This window comes from Myotis myotis, unplaced genomic scaffold, assembly GCF_014108235.1.
Source record: "Myotis myotis isolate mMyoMyo1 unplaced genomic scaffold, mMyoMyo1.p scaffold_m19_p_1, whole genome shotgun sequence".
NCBI lineage: Eukaryota > Metazoa > Chordata > Mammalia > Chiroptera > Vespertilionidae > Myotis > Myotis myotis.
In genome coordinates, this window is record NW_023416313.1 from 186,074,723 (window position 1) to 186,089,950 (window position 15,228).

Consider the following 15,228-nt stretch of genomic DNA (forward strand, 5'->3'; position numbering starts at 1 on the left):
AGTTGATTCGGAAATCACTAGGGCAGCTCAGGGAAAAAAGCTCCCTAAGGGATACCGCAGGAAACCAGGCATGAACTACATCCTTCTGGGCTTGTTCCCTCCCCACAATTGCCAGCCTGCCAGGCTGCAGTGTCCCCTTCTCCAGCTGTGTCCCCCACCAGCTGCTGTTTTCCCTCCCTCCCTCTCCTCCCCCGCAAGGTACAGGAGGACTTCATTCCATTTAGGGAACTCCTGGTGTTTCCTGGCAGTGGTGATGACTCATTTTTATTCCCCTGAATCTTCTCTATGGCCAAAGCATTGTTTTCCATATCCTCCCCACCCCCTCAAAAAGAACAAAAGGCAACATTTGGTCTTCTGGCTGGAGTCTACACTGGACTATCACACCCCATACATGGCTTGGACTGAGGGCTCCTCCAGCTCCCTTAGATCCACACAGCATTTTGATGTGACCTTTAACCGTAGGATACATTCGCTTTCCAGTTGAAGTGATAGATTATATGATTCATCTGTTCCCTAAAATTCCAGTTATGGTCATGAAGTCTGACCTCTACCCCCGATGCAAACTCTTGTGTTTATAAGAATTTACCACATTTTCAAAGTTGAAATCATGCTTCCTGTCCCATGAGTTTGTCAACTCAGCAAGATAAAATTTTCTCGGTTGCAAAGCAACTATGCTTGAAAAGTTGGCATCGTTGAAATAAGGCTAATAAGGGCAGGTTTGGATGCATTCTAACGCAAGAATTTCATTTTTTCGCTTCTACCCCAAACTATGGCCAAATCAGTGGGACCTTCCATTGTATCTTATTTCATTTTGCCATCCCAATGGAAACCACACTTACTTTAGCAGAGCTGAAGGATGAAAAGCTGACCTAAACCATCCAGAATTATATTTGTAGCAGAGGGCAAATAAAATTCTCAGAACCCCAGAATGTTAGGGATAGACAGACATTAGCTAGCATCTACCCTCCATTTCACAAGCGAGAAAACTAAAAGCCAAATAGAGTCATATTTTGCAGAAGGTCAAAGAGGTAAGTAAAACCAGGTTCAAAACCAGGTTTGCCATGAAAGACCCAAAACTCATTCTTTCACTCATGTCAACTTCTGAAGTGTCCGCCTCAGTGGACTCTCCTTGTCCTTCTCACTTGGCCTTCGGACTGCCATCTGCCACAGCCACCTTCTCTGCAGCACACCCCTGATCATGCCTCTCCTGGCTCAGCGCTGTTCCATAGTTCTGGGCTGTCCCCAGTGGCATTCCAGCTGTATCTCACATTGCACTCCTGTGTCCTTCCCAGACCACACGGAAAAGTAGCTGCTCCCCAAGCAAGCCCTGTGCTTACCTCTATCTTTCCCATGCAGTTTTCTCTGCCTGGAACAGTGGTTATCAACCTTCCTAATGCCGCGACCCTTTAATACAGTTCCTCATGTTGTGGTGACCCCCAACCATAAAATTATTTTCATTGCTACTTCATAACTGTAATTTTGCTACTGTTATGAATCGTACTGTAAATATCTGATACGCAGGATGTATTTTCATTGTTACAAATTGAACATAATTAAAGCATAGTGATTAATCACAAAAACAATATGTAATTATATATATGTTTTCCGATGGTCTTAGGTGACCCCTGTGAAAGGGTCGTTCGATCCCCAAAAGGGTCGCGACCCACAGGTTGAGAACCACTGGCCTAGAATATCCTTCCTCTTGCTTTACCAGGCAATATCCTCCTCCTTTTAGAACCAGTTCAGATGCCACTTCCTCCACAAATCCTTCATTACCTCTCCTAAGTGAAGCCCATTTCCCCTCCTTGTCTCCCTACACTGTACACCGTGGACCTCTGTTCTAGTAGGTACCACATTCCATCTGATGCAATACTGCAGCTAACTATGAACCTTCGGCTTCTTCCCACAGATTATACATTCCTTTAAAATGATGACCAGCTCACATTTACAGCCCCAGCAGAGTTATTTACTCAGAGTAAACATTAAAAAATATATATTAAATTGGGTTAAAATAATTATCTTTGGAAACCCATGAGCAGTTAGACATACAATTCTAAAGAGCTGAAATTAAGTATTTTACATGTCTCTAGCCTTGATGTTCTTAGGTATACTGAAGAAAATTTCTATTTCCTATAATGTGTCATAAATAAAAAAGGAGATGGTATTTTTCCTTTGCTATTTCCTTAGATCATGCCCAGCAAAAGTCCAACTAAACATATATTAATTGAACTCTTAGTAATAATTGCCAGTCATCTCTGACTGCTATTGAAGAAAGTTACACAAGGCTAATGATTTGAGGAACTACCTTTGATTAGGAATCAGAAGATCTTGGGTCTACTTCAAATTATACCAAATTTTTATCAATGTGATATTGGTCAAATAACAACCCTTATTCATCTTTCTCATCAATGAAAAGAGCTATTCATACAAGGTGGGTTCTTTCATGGACATGGATGCCACCCATCTAACAATAAGGTTGCAGACCAACTCTGCAGACATCTGTAGTGTGAGTTCAAGCAGTGGTTCTCAAAGTTGAGTCCCTAGACCATCATAACTATTGGGAATTTGCACATTCGCAGGCCCCACCCTGATCTGACTGAATCAGAAACACTAGTTGCTTGGTCTGAGGAATGTTGGATTCTGGAGCTTTCTCTTCTCCAGGTGGAAGGTGGCGCTGGTCCTGTGGGGAGCCACATTGGGTAGTTCCTCCCCATCCTACCAGGTTATTGTCTGGGGTGATATTGTATATTATTTTAAAACTTACCAAAGGCACCATAAGCTTACTTTCCTCACAGAGGTAGGTTCTGTCTCAAGTTCAATGAACATGGTAATTGTGAAAATACTTTGAAAACGGAGAGGGGCTGTACAAATGTAAATATTGTTAAAGTTGCCAAGTCTATAGAGAGGAATTGTATAAAGGAGGAAAATGGAATAAATGGAAGAGATGCTGATGACAGAATATATAAACTACTCTTCGCTTCTGTAGAAATCATCATTTTGACTGTATACATAGCTTCCCTCTCTTGATGTCATTTTGCTTGTCTGTTTATACTTGAAACAAAGATATAACAATGGATAGAGTGAAGACACCAGAAATTAAAAGGGAGCCCAGTACCCCATGACCTGTATCAGGCCACCTCACTTGTAAAGACAGGTTAAAACCTCAAGTGCCCCCTTGGGGGCTCAACTGGAAGGAGCACTGCCTTTGATTCTGAAACAAATGGGATTTACTCCCTCTTCCCACTGCTCTCTGTCACTTGAATAAAGAATCTGAATTGTTTGCATGTAGTTGGGACTGTCACCTACCACACACAAGAATCTCACCCTTGTCAGTCAGCTCTGCCTAAGTGAGACAGACTAGGTCTCTACCAAATACAGGATTGACTGGTCTCTAATTTCTTCTCTTCCTCCTCTAACAAACTACCAAAGTGGAGAACTGCTTTCCAGAAGGAGCAGTGTAATGGGGAAGCCAACCTTGAATCCAAAAGCCAGTTGGTGCCAGGAGCCGGTCCATCCTTGCTGTTTCAAGGGACCTGGCATATATGGCATACTGTTCTTAATATGTTTGCTCACCTTCTTGGCACTATGTGTTTTAACCAAGGTCACCTCTCTGAGAAAGGTTGTTTCCCAAGGTAGGGATTTTCCCCTGAAGTTAGGGAGGGAATAAAACCCCTTAACTAAGTGCCAGGTGGGTAATTAATCACTTTAACTACGAACAATCATGCTTAAGCTACATAATCTTTACTCCCTGGAATGGAGATAAGAAATGCCCTAACCTTTGGAATAGAGATTGATAGGATTGGAATCAACTGGTATAAATACAAATGTAACAACAGGACACAGAACCTAGACACAGAACCTAGACACAGAACCTAGACAGAACACAGACATAGAACCTAGACTCAGAACCTACACACAGAACCTAGACACAGAACCTAGACACAGAACCTAGACACAGAACCTACACAGAACCTAGAGACAGAAGAACTTTGCTGGAGAGAACATGGCAAAGATCCTGGACAGAAACTGGCCTCAGAACCTAGAGACAGAACCTAGCGAGAGAACATGGCAAAAGATCCTGGACAGAAACTGGCCACAGAACCTAGAGACAGAACCTAGCGAGAGAACCTGGCTGAAGAACCTAGAGACAGAACCTGGCTACAGAACCTGGATAGAACATGGCAAGAGAACCTGACTAGAACCTAGTGACTGAACCTGGCTGGAGAACCTGGACAGAACCTGGCTGGAGAACCTAGCGAGGGAACATGGCTACAGAACCTGGCTAGAGAACCTGGCTGGAGAACCTAGCAAGAGAACATGGACACAGAACCTGGCTGGAGATCCTAACCAGAACTTTGCTGGAGATTCTGAACAGAACTTGGCTAGAGATCCTGGCTAGGCTGCTGATCAACTGAACGCTGACTCCTTGTCATTCCTTCTTCGCTGACTCCGTCCACACCTTTGGGGAACCCCTGGACCCGCTGGGGCTGGACCCCAGCAAGTTGGTTAGGCTTCTGCTATATTACTCTATGACTGTGGGTAAGTACCTTCTTGACCTCATTTTTCTTAGGGTATGTGACTGGACCATATGGTGTTTATAAACTACAAAATATTTACAAAACAAGGTGATATAATCAGACTGCTGGTGGCAAAGCACAGATAACCAAGTAAAATTATCTTGGTCAAGATCTTGTTTTCTAAAGAAAAGAGTTTGTAGACAAAGGCGAAGTCATGTTTATCCGTAGAAATGAAAGGACAAGGGAACAAATCAAGACACTGGCTTCCTCAAATGTCTATTTAAAATATGGGAGAGTTGGTGGTTAGTGGCTGTCAGAGTCTCATATATCTGCTTCAGCATTCAGTCTGTTGTGATATATTGTTTAAGTGGAAGCATGTGAAGAAAATTCAACCTCACACAGATAAGCAGTTGGAAAAGGGAGAGGACTTCAGATATGCATGTAGCTACTGACACTGCACCAAATTTCCAATATTAATTAGTATCTTAAAGATTAGTAACAATGTGGAATCTAAAACCATGTCAATGAACCTTTTTTACTCGGTTACATTAAAATCTATTGGTCTATCTTGCATTTTGAATAGGTTTTTTACTCATGATTCACTGAGTTTATGCAGATCTTCAAATTTTTGACACATTTCATGACACAATATCAAATTCATGAATGTTACTATCAAATTAATAAAAAACTTCAATAATAGAGAACTGGTGAAGCTCATGGTTATTGATTCAAATTTTCCAAATTTCTAGTTTTCACTGGAAAGCTCAAAATTTATCATTGACACAAATATTGTTAGTTGGTTTCCTCAAAGGGATAAGCTCACCTTACTTTTGGATACATATCTGCCAAATACTGAAGTATTAGACACTATAATTCATTTTTCCAGACCCTTTAAAAAGTAAAAATGGTTATTCAAAAAAGGGGAGTCTTGTTGAGGTTGTACAAGTGTTTTTCTTCAATAATATCACCTACTTTGATGTGCAGAACTGTTTTTTGTTTTTTTTGAATATATTTTATTGATTTCTTACAGAGAGGAAGGGAGAGAGACAGAGAGTCAGAAACATCGATGAGAGAGAAACACTGATCAGCTGCCTTCTGCACATCTCCACTGGGGATGTGCCCACAACCCAGGTACATGCCCTTGACCGGAATCGAACCCTGGACCTTTCAGTCCGCAGGCTGACGCTCTATCCACTGAGCCAAACCGGTTTCGGCCAGAACTGTTTTATATGTACTCCGACTTTGTCTCACTAAATATGAATTCAAGGGTCTAGATTTAGTAAAACTAATCATTATACTGCTTGATCAAGGACATTCATAGATGAAACTAGCTAATTATTATTATTATTATTACTACTACTGCTAAAATGTGATGGTGAGGAAACAGTGATAGTTTGGTTTCCATATCCTGATTCATGCAAAGGTGTCAGCTGTTTTAAACACAATTGCTTTTGCATTGTTGGTGCAGATATATCAACTCAGAGAGAAAGACTATGTCTTGGTATTAGTCTGAAAAGAGTTTAACTCAGGGCGCTACCCAAAAGGGTCTTAGTGACTCCCAGGAATCTGGGAATCACACTTTCAGAATCATTGACCTAGATAACCTTCATGCCTCAAAGAGTTCCCTGTAATTGCCTCCAAAATGTCCCCTGAGAGAATTAGCCTGAAACAAATTGTAGAAACACAGCAAGAAGAGAACCAGAAAGGCCTAGTACTCCAACTGAGAGATCCCTCTCAGGAAAACTTTTATCCTCGTCTTCCACCTAGTGGTCAGTCGTAGATCTACAGCTGGTTATGCAGAGGCAAAGGCGGAATGTGGTTTCCTTATTGATGAGCAGTGGCATTCTTTTCTTTTAATCCCATTTTAATTCACACAGGAGAATGAACGACTCCTACTTGGTGTATATAGATTCAAAATTTATTTTTTAAAATATGTTTTTATTGACTTCAGAGAGAGGAAGGGAGAGGAAGAAAAAGAGAGCTAGAAACATCAATGATGAGAGAGAATCATCAATTAGCTGCCTCCTGCACATCCTCTACTGGGTGGGGATTGAGCCCTCAACCTGGGCAAGTGTCCTGACCAGGCATGGGATTGTGACCTCCTGGTTCATGGAACAATGCTCAACCACTGAGCCACACCAACTGGGCAAGAATTTCTTTTTTTTAAAATTTGTTTTTATTTTTCAATTATAGTTGACATTCCATAGTATATTAGTTTCAGGTGTACAGCATAGTGGTTAGACATTTGTATAACTTAGGCGGTGATCCCCTGATAAGTCTAGTGTACCGCTGGCACCATGCATAGTTATCACAATATTATTGATTACATTTCCTATGCTGTACTTCACATCCCTGTGACTATTTTTGTACTTCTTAATACCTTCACATTTCTTACCCAGCCTCCACACCCTCCCATCTGCAATCACCAGTTTGTCCTCTGTATCTATGAGTTTGTTTCTGTTTTGTTTGTTCATTTATTTTGTTTTTTAGATTCCACATATAAGTAAAATCATATGGTATTTGTCTTTCTCTGTCTGACTTATTTCACTTAGCATAATACCCTTTAGATCCACCCATGCTGTCACAAATAAGATTTCATTCTTTTTATGGCTGAATAATATTCCATTGTGTGTGTGTGTTTGTATATATATATATCACCTCTTTCTAATCCAATCATCTATAGATACTTCCATAGCTTGGCTATTATAAACACTGCAGTGAACATAGGGATGCAAATATCTTTTCAAATTAGTACTTTGGATTTCTTCAGATAAATACACAGAAGTGGGATTGCTGGGGCATATGGTGGTTCTATTTTTAATATTTTGAGAAAATTCCATACTGTATTCCATAGTGGCACACGATTTCTAATCAGCAGTAGCATTATTTTACCCTCATACTTCTACATTCACATTCAAGATCAAGTGTGTTTGATCCTTATTGGTTAAAACCCAGGAGAGCAAATTGTCATCATGATGAAGGCTGAGGATACAGTCTATGGTGAAAATAACTGTGCCCACTTAATTTTCAGGGGTATTCTTGCCACTCATTTTCTTCCAGTGGCCCCAAGGCGTGGCTGTCTGTATCTGTGAAAACTTCTGCTACCTTTTCATTGAGGAACAAGCTATAACCCGAGTTTTTCTCTTACTTTTCATCCCCAACACAAGCTTAAAAAATGAATCCTCAGGGTCTTCATGTACAGTAATAAAGGGGAGGAGGACCGGGGATTAAAAAGCTGTCCTCTGTGCCTCATTCTGTTTTCACCGAGCTCTCGTGGAGAAAGACAAAGTCTACACACAAATCCACCAGTAGCGGCCCTCTCCACATTCAAGATGGAGAGGCATATCTGGATATGTTGTCAAAACCCAAACTTCAGCCGAGTACATTGGAAGACCTAAATGGCTTTATTGAGCAACTCATGAATCCGGCAGCATCTCATCTGGCAACTGGAAGGAGGCTCTATGAGCTGTACAAAATGGAAGGTTTTTATAGGCAGAACGAGCATGGGGCTAAGAAGCTAAAAGAGTGGATTGTTTCAGGCAGGGGCCCCTTCTCGTAGGGGAAGGCAGGGGGTCTTACCAGGCAGATGACCCCACTGTGTTGGTCAGGAAGTCCCAGACTAGTTTAAAATTCTACTCCTGGAAGAGGCTGAAACGCCAATCAGGCTAGGTATTGAGTTTTGACTTGGTGGTGCCGTTTAGCAAAAGTGACTCCATTCTGGTCTGCTGTTTCGTTTTTTAGGAAGAGGTGTCCGAGTATCATACATGCTGGTGCCAAAGTGGAGACCTGCGGGGAAATGGCAGATGAGAGAAGAGGCAGGCTGGGGAGAGAGAGAGAGAGAGAGAGAGAGAGAGAGAGAGAGAGAGAGAGAGAGAGAGAAGCAGAGGTCTTGGTGTTTACCTTCTCCAATTCGCTCTCTCTTCCCTCTTGCCAAGCCATCCCTGGGGGAGGTGAGAACTAAAGCCCACCTCCAGGTCAGGGGTGACTGCTGTCCACGTGGCTCAGAGAAGATGGGCAGAGAAAAAAGGGAAGAAATGCCATGAGGTTGGGGTGGGTACTTGCTTTGCCATCTCCAGGAGGCCACTCCTGCGAGGTTATTCACAGGTAAGGAAGGAAGCTGGGCCTGTGTGTCACAGATGATGGAGAAAAAGATGGGAACTCAGAACTCGGTGAGGATGCACTGCGGACGAAGGGATTAGTAACTACAGCTAGAGAAACAACTGGAGTTCTTTGTCACAAGCCTCTAATCCATTTTGCTAGATGTGGGAAAGAGAGATAGAAACATCAATGATGAGAGAGAATCATTGATCGACTGCCTCCTGAACGCTCCCTACTGGGGACTGAGCCCACAACCTGGATATGTGCCCTTGACCAGAATTGAACCAGGGACCCTTTAGTCCACAGGCCAACACCTATCCACTGAGCCTAGGGCGAATTCTTCACATTTAGCTAATGCCAATGCCAGAGGGTGGGGTTCGTCTTATCTCCTTATTGATCTCAATGCTGGTCTCCATTAGGTCCCTCCGTATCCTCTCACTTCATCTCCTGGCTCCAGCCTACACAGAAATGCTCTAGCAAACAACCTGCCATTCCCTAAATGACACCTTATCACAGGTCTCCAGGACTGGCCTCCATTGCTCCATGGTCCCTAAGCAGGGCCTCTGCTATAGGCTCCCAGCACCTTGCATTTGCTTGAGTTTTATATACTCATTGCTCTTCACTGCATACCCTTGTTTCGTCTCCACCAAACCATAAGCACTGTGAGGGTGGAGACTCTATCCCTGTTGTATTCCTGGCTCCCAGCACAATGCCTGCAGAGAGCAGGCAAGCAATGAATCCTTGTAGTGTTCCAGGTTCCAGCTACATGAATTCTTAGACCACCTGGGTCTGCCTTCTTCTGAGGAATTCTTTCCGTGCCTCAACACTTTGCTCAGCACTTTTCCTTGAAACCTTTCTTCCCTGATGTACCCATCCCCACCAGTGCTGGAACCTTCCTCTGTGGCTATAGCCCCCCCCCCCTTTTTTTTTACCCTGATGGCAACACATGTCTAACTGGCTTGCAAGAGATGTCGCTCATTGTATGTGTATCTTTACCACTGGAGAGCAAGCTACTTGAAGGCAAATGCGACTCGCAGCCCTGTCTCCTCATGGTTTACTTTGCACAGAAGTGACTGTGAACTATGCACTAATTTCGTGTTTCCTAGGAGAGGACATCAAGCTTTTCTCTTGGAAATAAGGCTTTTGTGTGACTGGTGGGGTATGGGATAGGCAGGTTGGGCTTGAGTGAGACAATATAAAGCACCACTTCCAGTTGTCATTCTCCACAAGAATCTGACCCACAAAAGACATTTAAAGTGAACTTTGCTAAATTAACCCATTTATTCACTGACTTATCATGCATTCAGATGGAAAACATTTTCCCCCAAGGTGACGAAAGGGTGAAAACTCAGATTTTAGTCAGAAAAACTTGAGTTTGAATCCCACCTCTGCTCCTTATTCTTTGAACAAATTACTTAACCTGAACCTTGTTGTCAGACTGGCAGAGAGCTCAGGCATAGGTGGAATTATTATTACCTTTTGCAAGCTGTGAGCAGACTAAAATATCCTGTAAGTAATAAAATACAAAATTGGAGTATACCTAGGATTTGGAGATGTGTTCAAATAGCATTTATAACTGTATCTGGAATACTCTTTCAATTACAAAGATGGAAACTGAATTCAAATAGGTTAAGCAAAAAAAGAGAACTATTAAAATCCCAAGTCAGGGGCATCCAGGTGTGCATCCAGTTCCAGGCACATCTGGGTCTGGAGATTCAGATGACCTCCTCGGAGCTCTGACTCCTCTCCACACCTTGGGCAGATCTCCCCACAGCATGGGGAAGAGGACTGTCAGCAGCCTGGCTGCTCATCCCAGAGCTTGGCAAATCCGGAGGGAAACAGAGAGGAGTCCCTCTGGCCTGGATGCGGGAGAACCAGGTCAGAACCCCATGGAACAGGGAGAGCCATCTCCAGTAAAGCTGGGCAGTTTCACCAGAGGAAGAGAGAGTATGTGCTGTCCAGGCAAAAGCAAGAGAGGCATACTACAACCATTCTGAATTAATTATGTTTCGGTTCTTTGTTTTCCAGGTATGTCCAGAATGTTCTATTTTCCTATCTTCTCAAATCCTGGAGATTAATAACCCCCTAATGTCTTTCTAACAAGTACACAGTTCATTTGAAGTATGGCTATAACTAATATATGGTGAGCTTACTATATGCAAGTGCTGTGCTAAATGCTTCACATTGGTTATCTCCTTCATCATCCCAACTGTCCCATGAGGAAGGCACACTTATTTCCTTGATTCAGATCAGAACAGGGAGCACAGAAAAGTTAAGGCAGTTGCCCCAGGGAGTGGAGTCAGCCGTGTAGCCCAGGTATCCCAAATGAAAGCTTGCACTCAACTCAACAACGCCTGCACATGACCCCAAGACTCATCATACTACCTATAACATAGTGCACGCATTCCTTTCCGCACTAGTCTCAGCATCTAGCAGAGTTACTGAGCAGAGCAGCTGCTGTTAACACAAGTCAACATATAATGAATAAAAGTGCTGGTGACCTACTTTTACCACTACCCCTTCTGGGAATGAGAAATGGCAATCTCCCTGGGTAATGAACGGATTAAGCAAAGCAAATATTTGTAGAGCACTTGATATGGTGCCTGACACAGTGAAATTCCTGTTATTAGCACAATCATCATCATCATCATCATCATCATCATCATCATCATCATCAGGCTTATCAATGATTGACCCTGGCTGTCCTGGAATTGGAAGACCTGGATAAGGTGGGGTGCCTTGCCTAAGGGGAAAAAAATGAGCATGAGTCTCCACCCGGAACTCAGTTCTGCTTGTACCGTTCTTGGCTCCTATCAAAATAGACAGCTAAAGACAGCCCACGTCAAACATCTGGAAATATCCATTGTTGGCAGAGCCTTCTAGTTTCTTTCAGTTTCCACCTGCTGAAACGAAAGATCAAATCTCAGCAGAGTGTTTTCACAGGGAGCATTCCTATGCCTTGCTGGGCACACTTTACAACACAATTCTTGGTTGCAATAGAAGCTGAAGTACATTCCCAAGGCAGAGAATTCGGAAGCCACTGCCAGTGGGGAGTTCAATCCAGTCTCATTTCATTTCCGAGACCTGAGAGCCAACCCTCAGCTCTCCCCTCACCTCTTCTGCTCCAAACCCTGACCATTCAGTCACTGCCTGTCCCCAAGAGGATTTACAGCAGGAGTTAATACTTGTAATCCTTCAGAAATCTCATTCCAAGTTTTTATTTATTTGCTCCCTTATGGAAATAAAAGGGCAGGTTCTCCAATCCCCTGCTAAAGGGTAGATGAACCTGAAATAACTAGGGCCACCAAAGAGCCCCCTCTCTCCCAGGTCCTCTGCAGCTTGTGAGGAGAGGAGGCAGCCTGGGAAGTGTGCCTCTTAAACCTCTGGGCCTTGAAAGTAGAGATGCACTGATAGCCGGAGGGAAGGGAGGGAGAACCAGGCAGGCCTCCAGTGCCCAGGGTGAAGAGCGCAGCCCTTCCTCCCAGAGCTTGGTCCTTTGGCCAAGCCTTGGGTGTGGATATTGCTAGAGGGCCTCTACTTGAAAGAATGCATCTGCTGTCCCATCTTTTGTGATTAGACCAGCAGAAACTTTAAAAAACATAAATCTTGAAGCTTTTTCTCTAAACCCCTTCCTTGAGGAGACAAATTTTCCCAGCCCTCCTATCATGTATGTCAGATACCATATTTGGAGCTGTCATTGGTACACACACCAAGGTTATCTGTTAACCTTCTTAAATGTCTCTCTACTTCTTTTGAACACCAGGTATGTGTGTGTGTGTGTGTGTGTGTGTGTGTGTGTGTGTGTGTGTGTGTGTATTTGATTTCAGAGAGGAAGGGAGAGGTAGAAACATCAATGATAAGAGAGAATCATTGATCGGCTGCCTCCTGCATGCTCCATTCTGGGGATTGAGCCCACAACCAGGGCATGTGCCCTGACCAGGAATTGAACAGAGACCTCCTGGTTCATAGGTCAATGCTCAAACACTGAGCCAAGCCAGCCGGGCCACCAGGTTCTTAAAATAGTAAATTCTTGATGCCCCCATCTCCTTACACACCTCCTCCCCTTGCAATCAGAATATTCTTTTATCATAACAAACTATTTCCTAAAAGGAACAACCTTTTCTAAACTTCCATAGCCCTCACCTCTGATTTCTGCAGCATTTGACAAGTTTGATTCTACCTTCTGAGGTTCTTAGGAACCCACAGCACTGTGCTAGTTCAAATCTTCCCGCCCTATGGCTGGGCTGCACCATCTGCTTTGCAGGCTCCTCCTCCCTCTCCCGCCTGTCTGGGGGAATGTCCCATTCCAATCCTGGCTCCTTAGCTTCATGATCTCTGAGTCTCTGAAGCCAGAGCTGTGTTTGGGGAAACCTGGCAGATGATAACAGTGATAAAGAAGAAGGCCCAAACCCAAGCTCATAGACCCAAGGGAGGTGAGCTCTCCTTCAGGATCGCCCTCCTTGCCCAGACATTATGCTTGGCCATGAGAAGTGGACAGTGGCCTCAATTGGTCTGGAAAGGCTATGGCTCGTGGGACCATCTTCAGACAAGTTATCAGGCTCCTGGTGGCACCCGTCATCCTTGCAGCAGGAATCTGCCCACCAACCCTAAAACCAGTGACTCTTCAGGTTCCTTCTGGATTTGCTGCCCTTTCTCACCCAGAACTGTGCAATTTTGCTGCCATTAGGTATGTCTCCTGTCTCCTTAACTCCCCTTTCACTCCTTTATTTTATGGAGTAGAAAGAATAACAAAATCAAGGTGAAGATTTCTGGGGTCTAGATTTGAATCAACCACCAGCTATCTGCCTTCATAGGCCTGTCAGTCATCCATGATATAAGAGGTGGGGCTATGTTCTCACTAAGACACTTCAACCCATGGTAAGGACACATCATCACCTTTAGGAATGGTAAGATATCAGGACAGACCTCCAGAAGCTGTTGGCCAAAGGCTGATAAAAGTGTATGCAGGTCCTCAAGGGAGGAGATCATAAAGCTGGAGGGCATAAAAGCTCTATAAGCTTACTCATACAACTTAACAAAAGGAAGATAAACAATCCAATCAAAAAATGGGCAACGGATCTAAATAGATACTTTTCAAAAGAGGACATACAGAAGGCCAAGAGACATATGAAAACACGCTCAACGTCACTAATCATCCAAGAGATGCAAATCAAAATGACAATAAGGTACCATCTCATACCTGTCAGAATGGCTATCATTAAATCAACAAATGACAAGTGCTAGAGAGGATGCGGAGAAAAAGGAATCCTTGTGCACTGCTGATGGGAATGCAGACTGGAACTCTCATTTGACCCAGTGATCCCACTTCTAGGAATATATCCCAAGAAACCAGAAACACCAATCAGAAAGGATATATGCACCCCTTATATTCATAGCAGCACAATTTACAGTAGCTAAGATTTGGAAACAGCCTAAGTGCCCATCAGCAGATGAGTGGATTAGAAAATTGTGGTGCATCTACACAATGGAATACTACACTGCTGTAAAAAAGAAGGAACTCCTACCATTTGCAACAGCATGGATGGAACTGGAAAGCATTATGCTAAGCGAAGTAAGTCAGTCAGAGAAAGATAAATATCACATGATCTCACTTGTTTGTGGAAGATAATGAACAACATAAACTGATGAACAAAAACAGATCCAGAGACAGAGAAGCAGCAATCAGACCGTCAGAGGGAAGGCAGGGGAGGGTGGGGGGAAGGGAGAGAGATCAACTAAAGGACTTGTATGCATGCATATAAGCATAACCAATGGACACAGACACTAGGAGGTGAGAGCACGAGCGGGGGCTGCGGGGAGCAATGGAGGGATGAGGACACATATGTAATACTTTAATCAATAAAGAATTTTAAAAAACACCTCTATAAGCTCTTAGAAATCAAGAGTCTAAGGTCAACCAAAAGAGCGATGGGACGCAGAGAGAAGCCTGCGTCCTTTCACCGTGCACTGGTGGAAGCAGTGGGAACAGCTGAGCAAACACAATTACAATAACCTCCAAAGTTTGTAAGATAATCATTTATAAGAATAAACAGCCCACACCCCTGGGGTCTCTGTGGGTAGAATCTGTGCCTAAGAATTTAATCCTGGATTATATTAAAGAACAACTGTAGTTTCAAAACTTCTGCCAGTTCTTTGTATTTTTTTCATGATAAAGCCATAAAGCAAATAATTCCTTGTTTAGCGGAGCCTCAGTTGAATTTTTGTATATGCCAAGGCAGGATAGAACCTCATTAGGGATGGTTGGAGAGAGCTACAATGCTTCAGACACACTGGAAAGTGTGTAGTCCTCAGATAACCGGGTAGAAAGATGGAGGCGGCCATTCAAGTGACATGCAGAAAACAGTAGGTTTTCTTTTTCTTTCTTTTTTTTTTTATTGCTTAAAGTATTACAAAGGGTATTACATATGTGTCCATTTTATCCCCCCGCCCTAGACAGTCCCCTAGCCTCCCCTATCCCCCAATGTCTTATGTCCACTGGTTATGCTTATATGCATGCATACAAGTCCTTTAGTTGATCTCTTACCCTCCTACCTCCTGCCCCGCAACCCTCCCCGGCCTTCCTGCTGCAGTTTGACAATCTGTTTGAGGCAGC

General features: G+C 43.3%; 1 long non-coding RNA gene across 4 annotated transcripts in view; it reads right to left on the minus strand.

Moving 5' to 3' along the window:
* The window catches only part of LOC118655318, a 110,336-nt gene that overhangs the window by 48,999 nt on the left and 46,109 nt on the right, over nt 1-15,228 (minus strand). For all 4 annotated transcript variants that reach the window (XR_004967247.1, XR_004967248.1, XR_004967250.1 and 1 more), the window contains exon 2: nt 8,097-8,303. This is a non-coding gene — a long non-coding RNA (uncharacterized LOC118655318). The remainder of the gene's footprint in view (nt 1-8,096; nt 8,304-15,228) is intronic.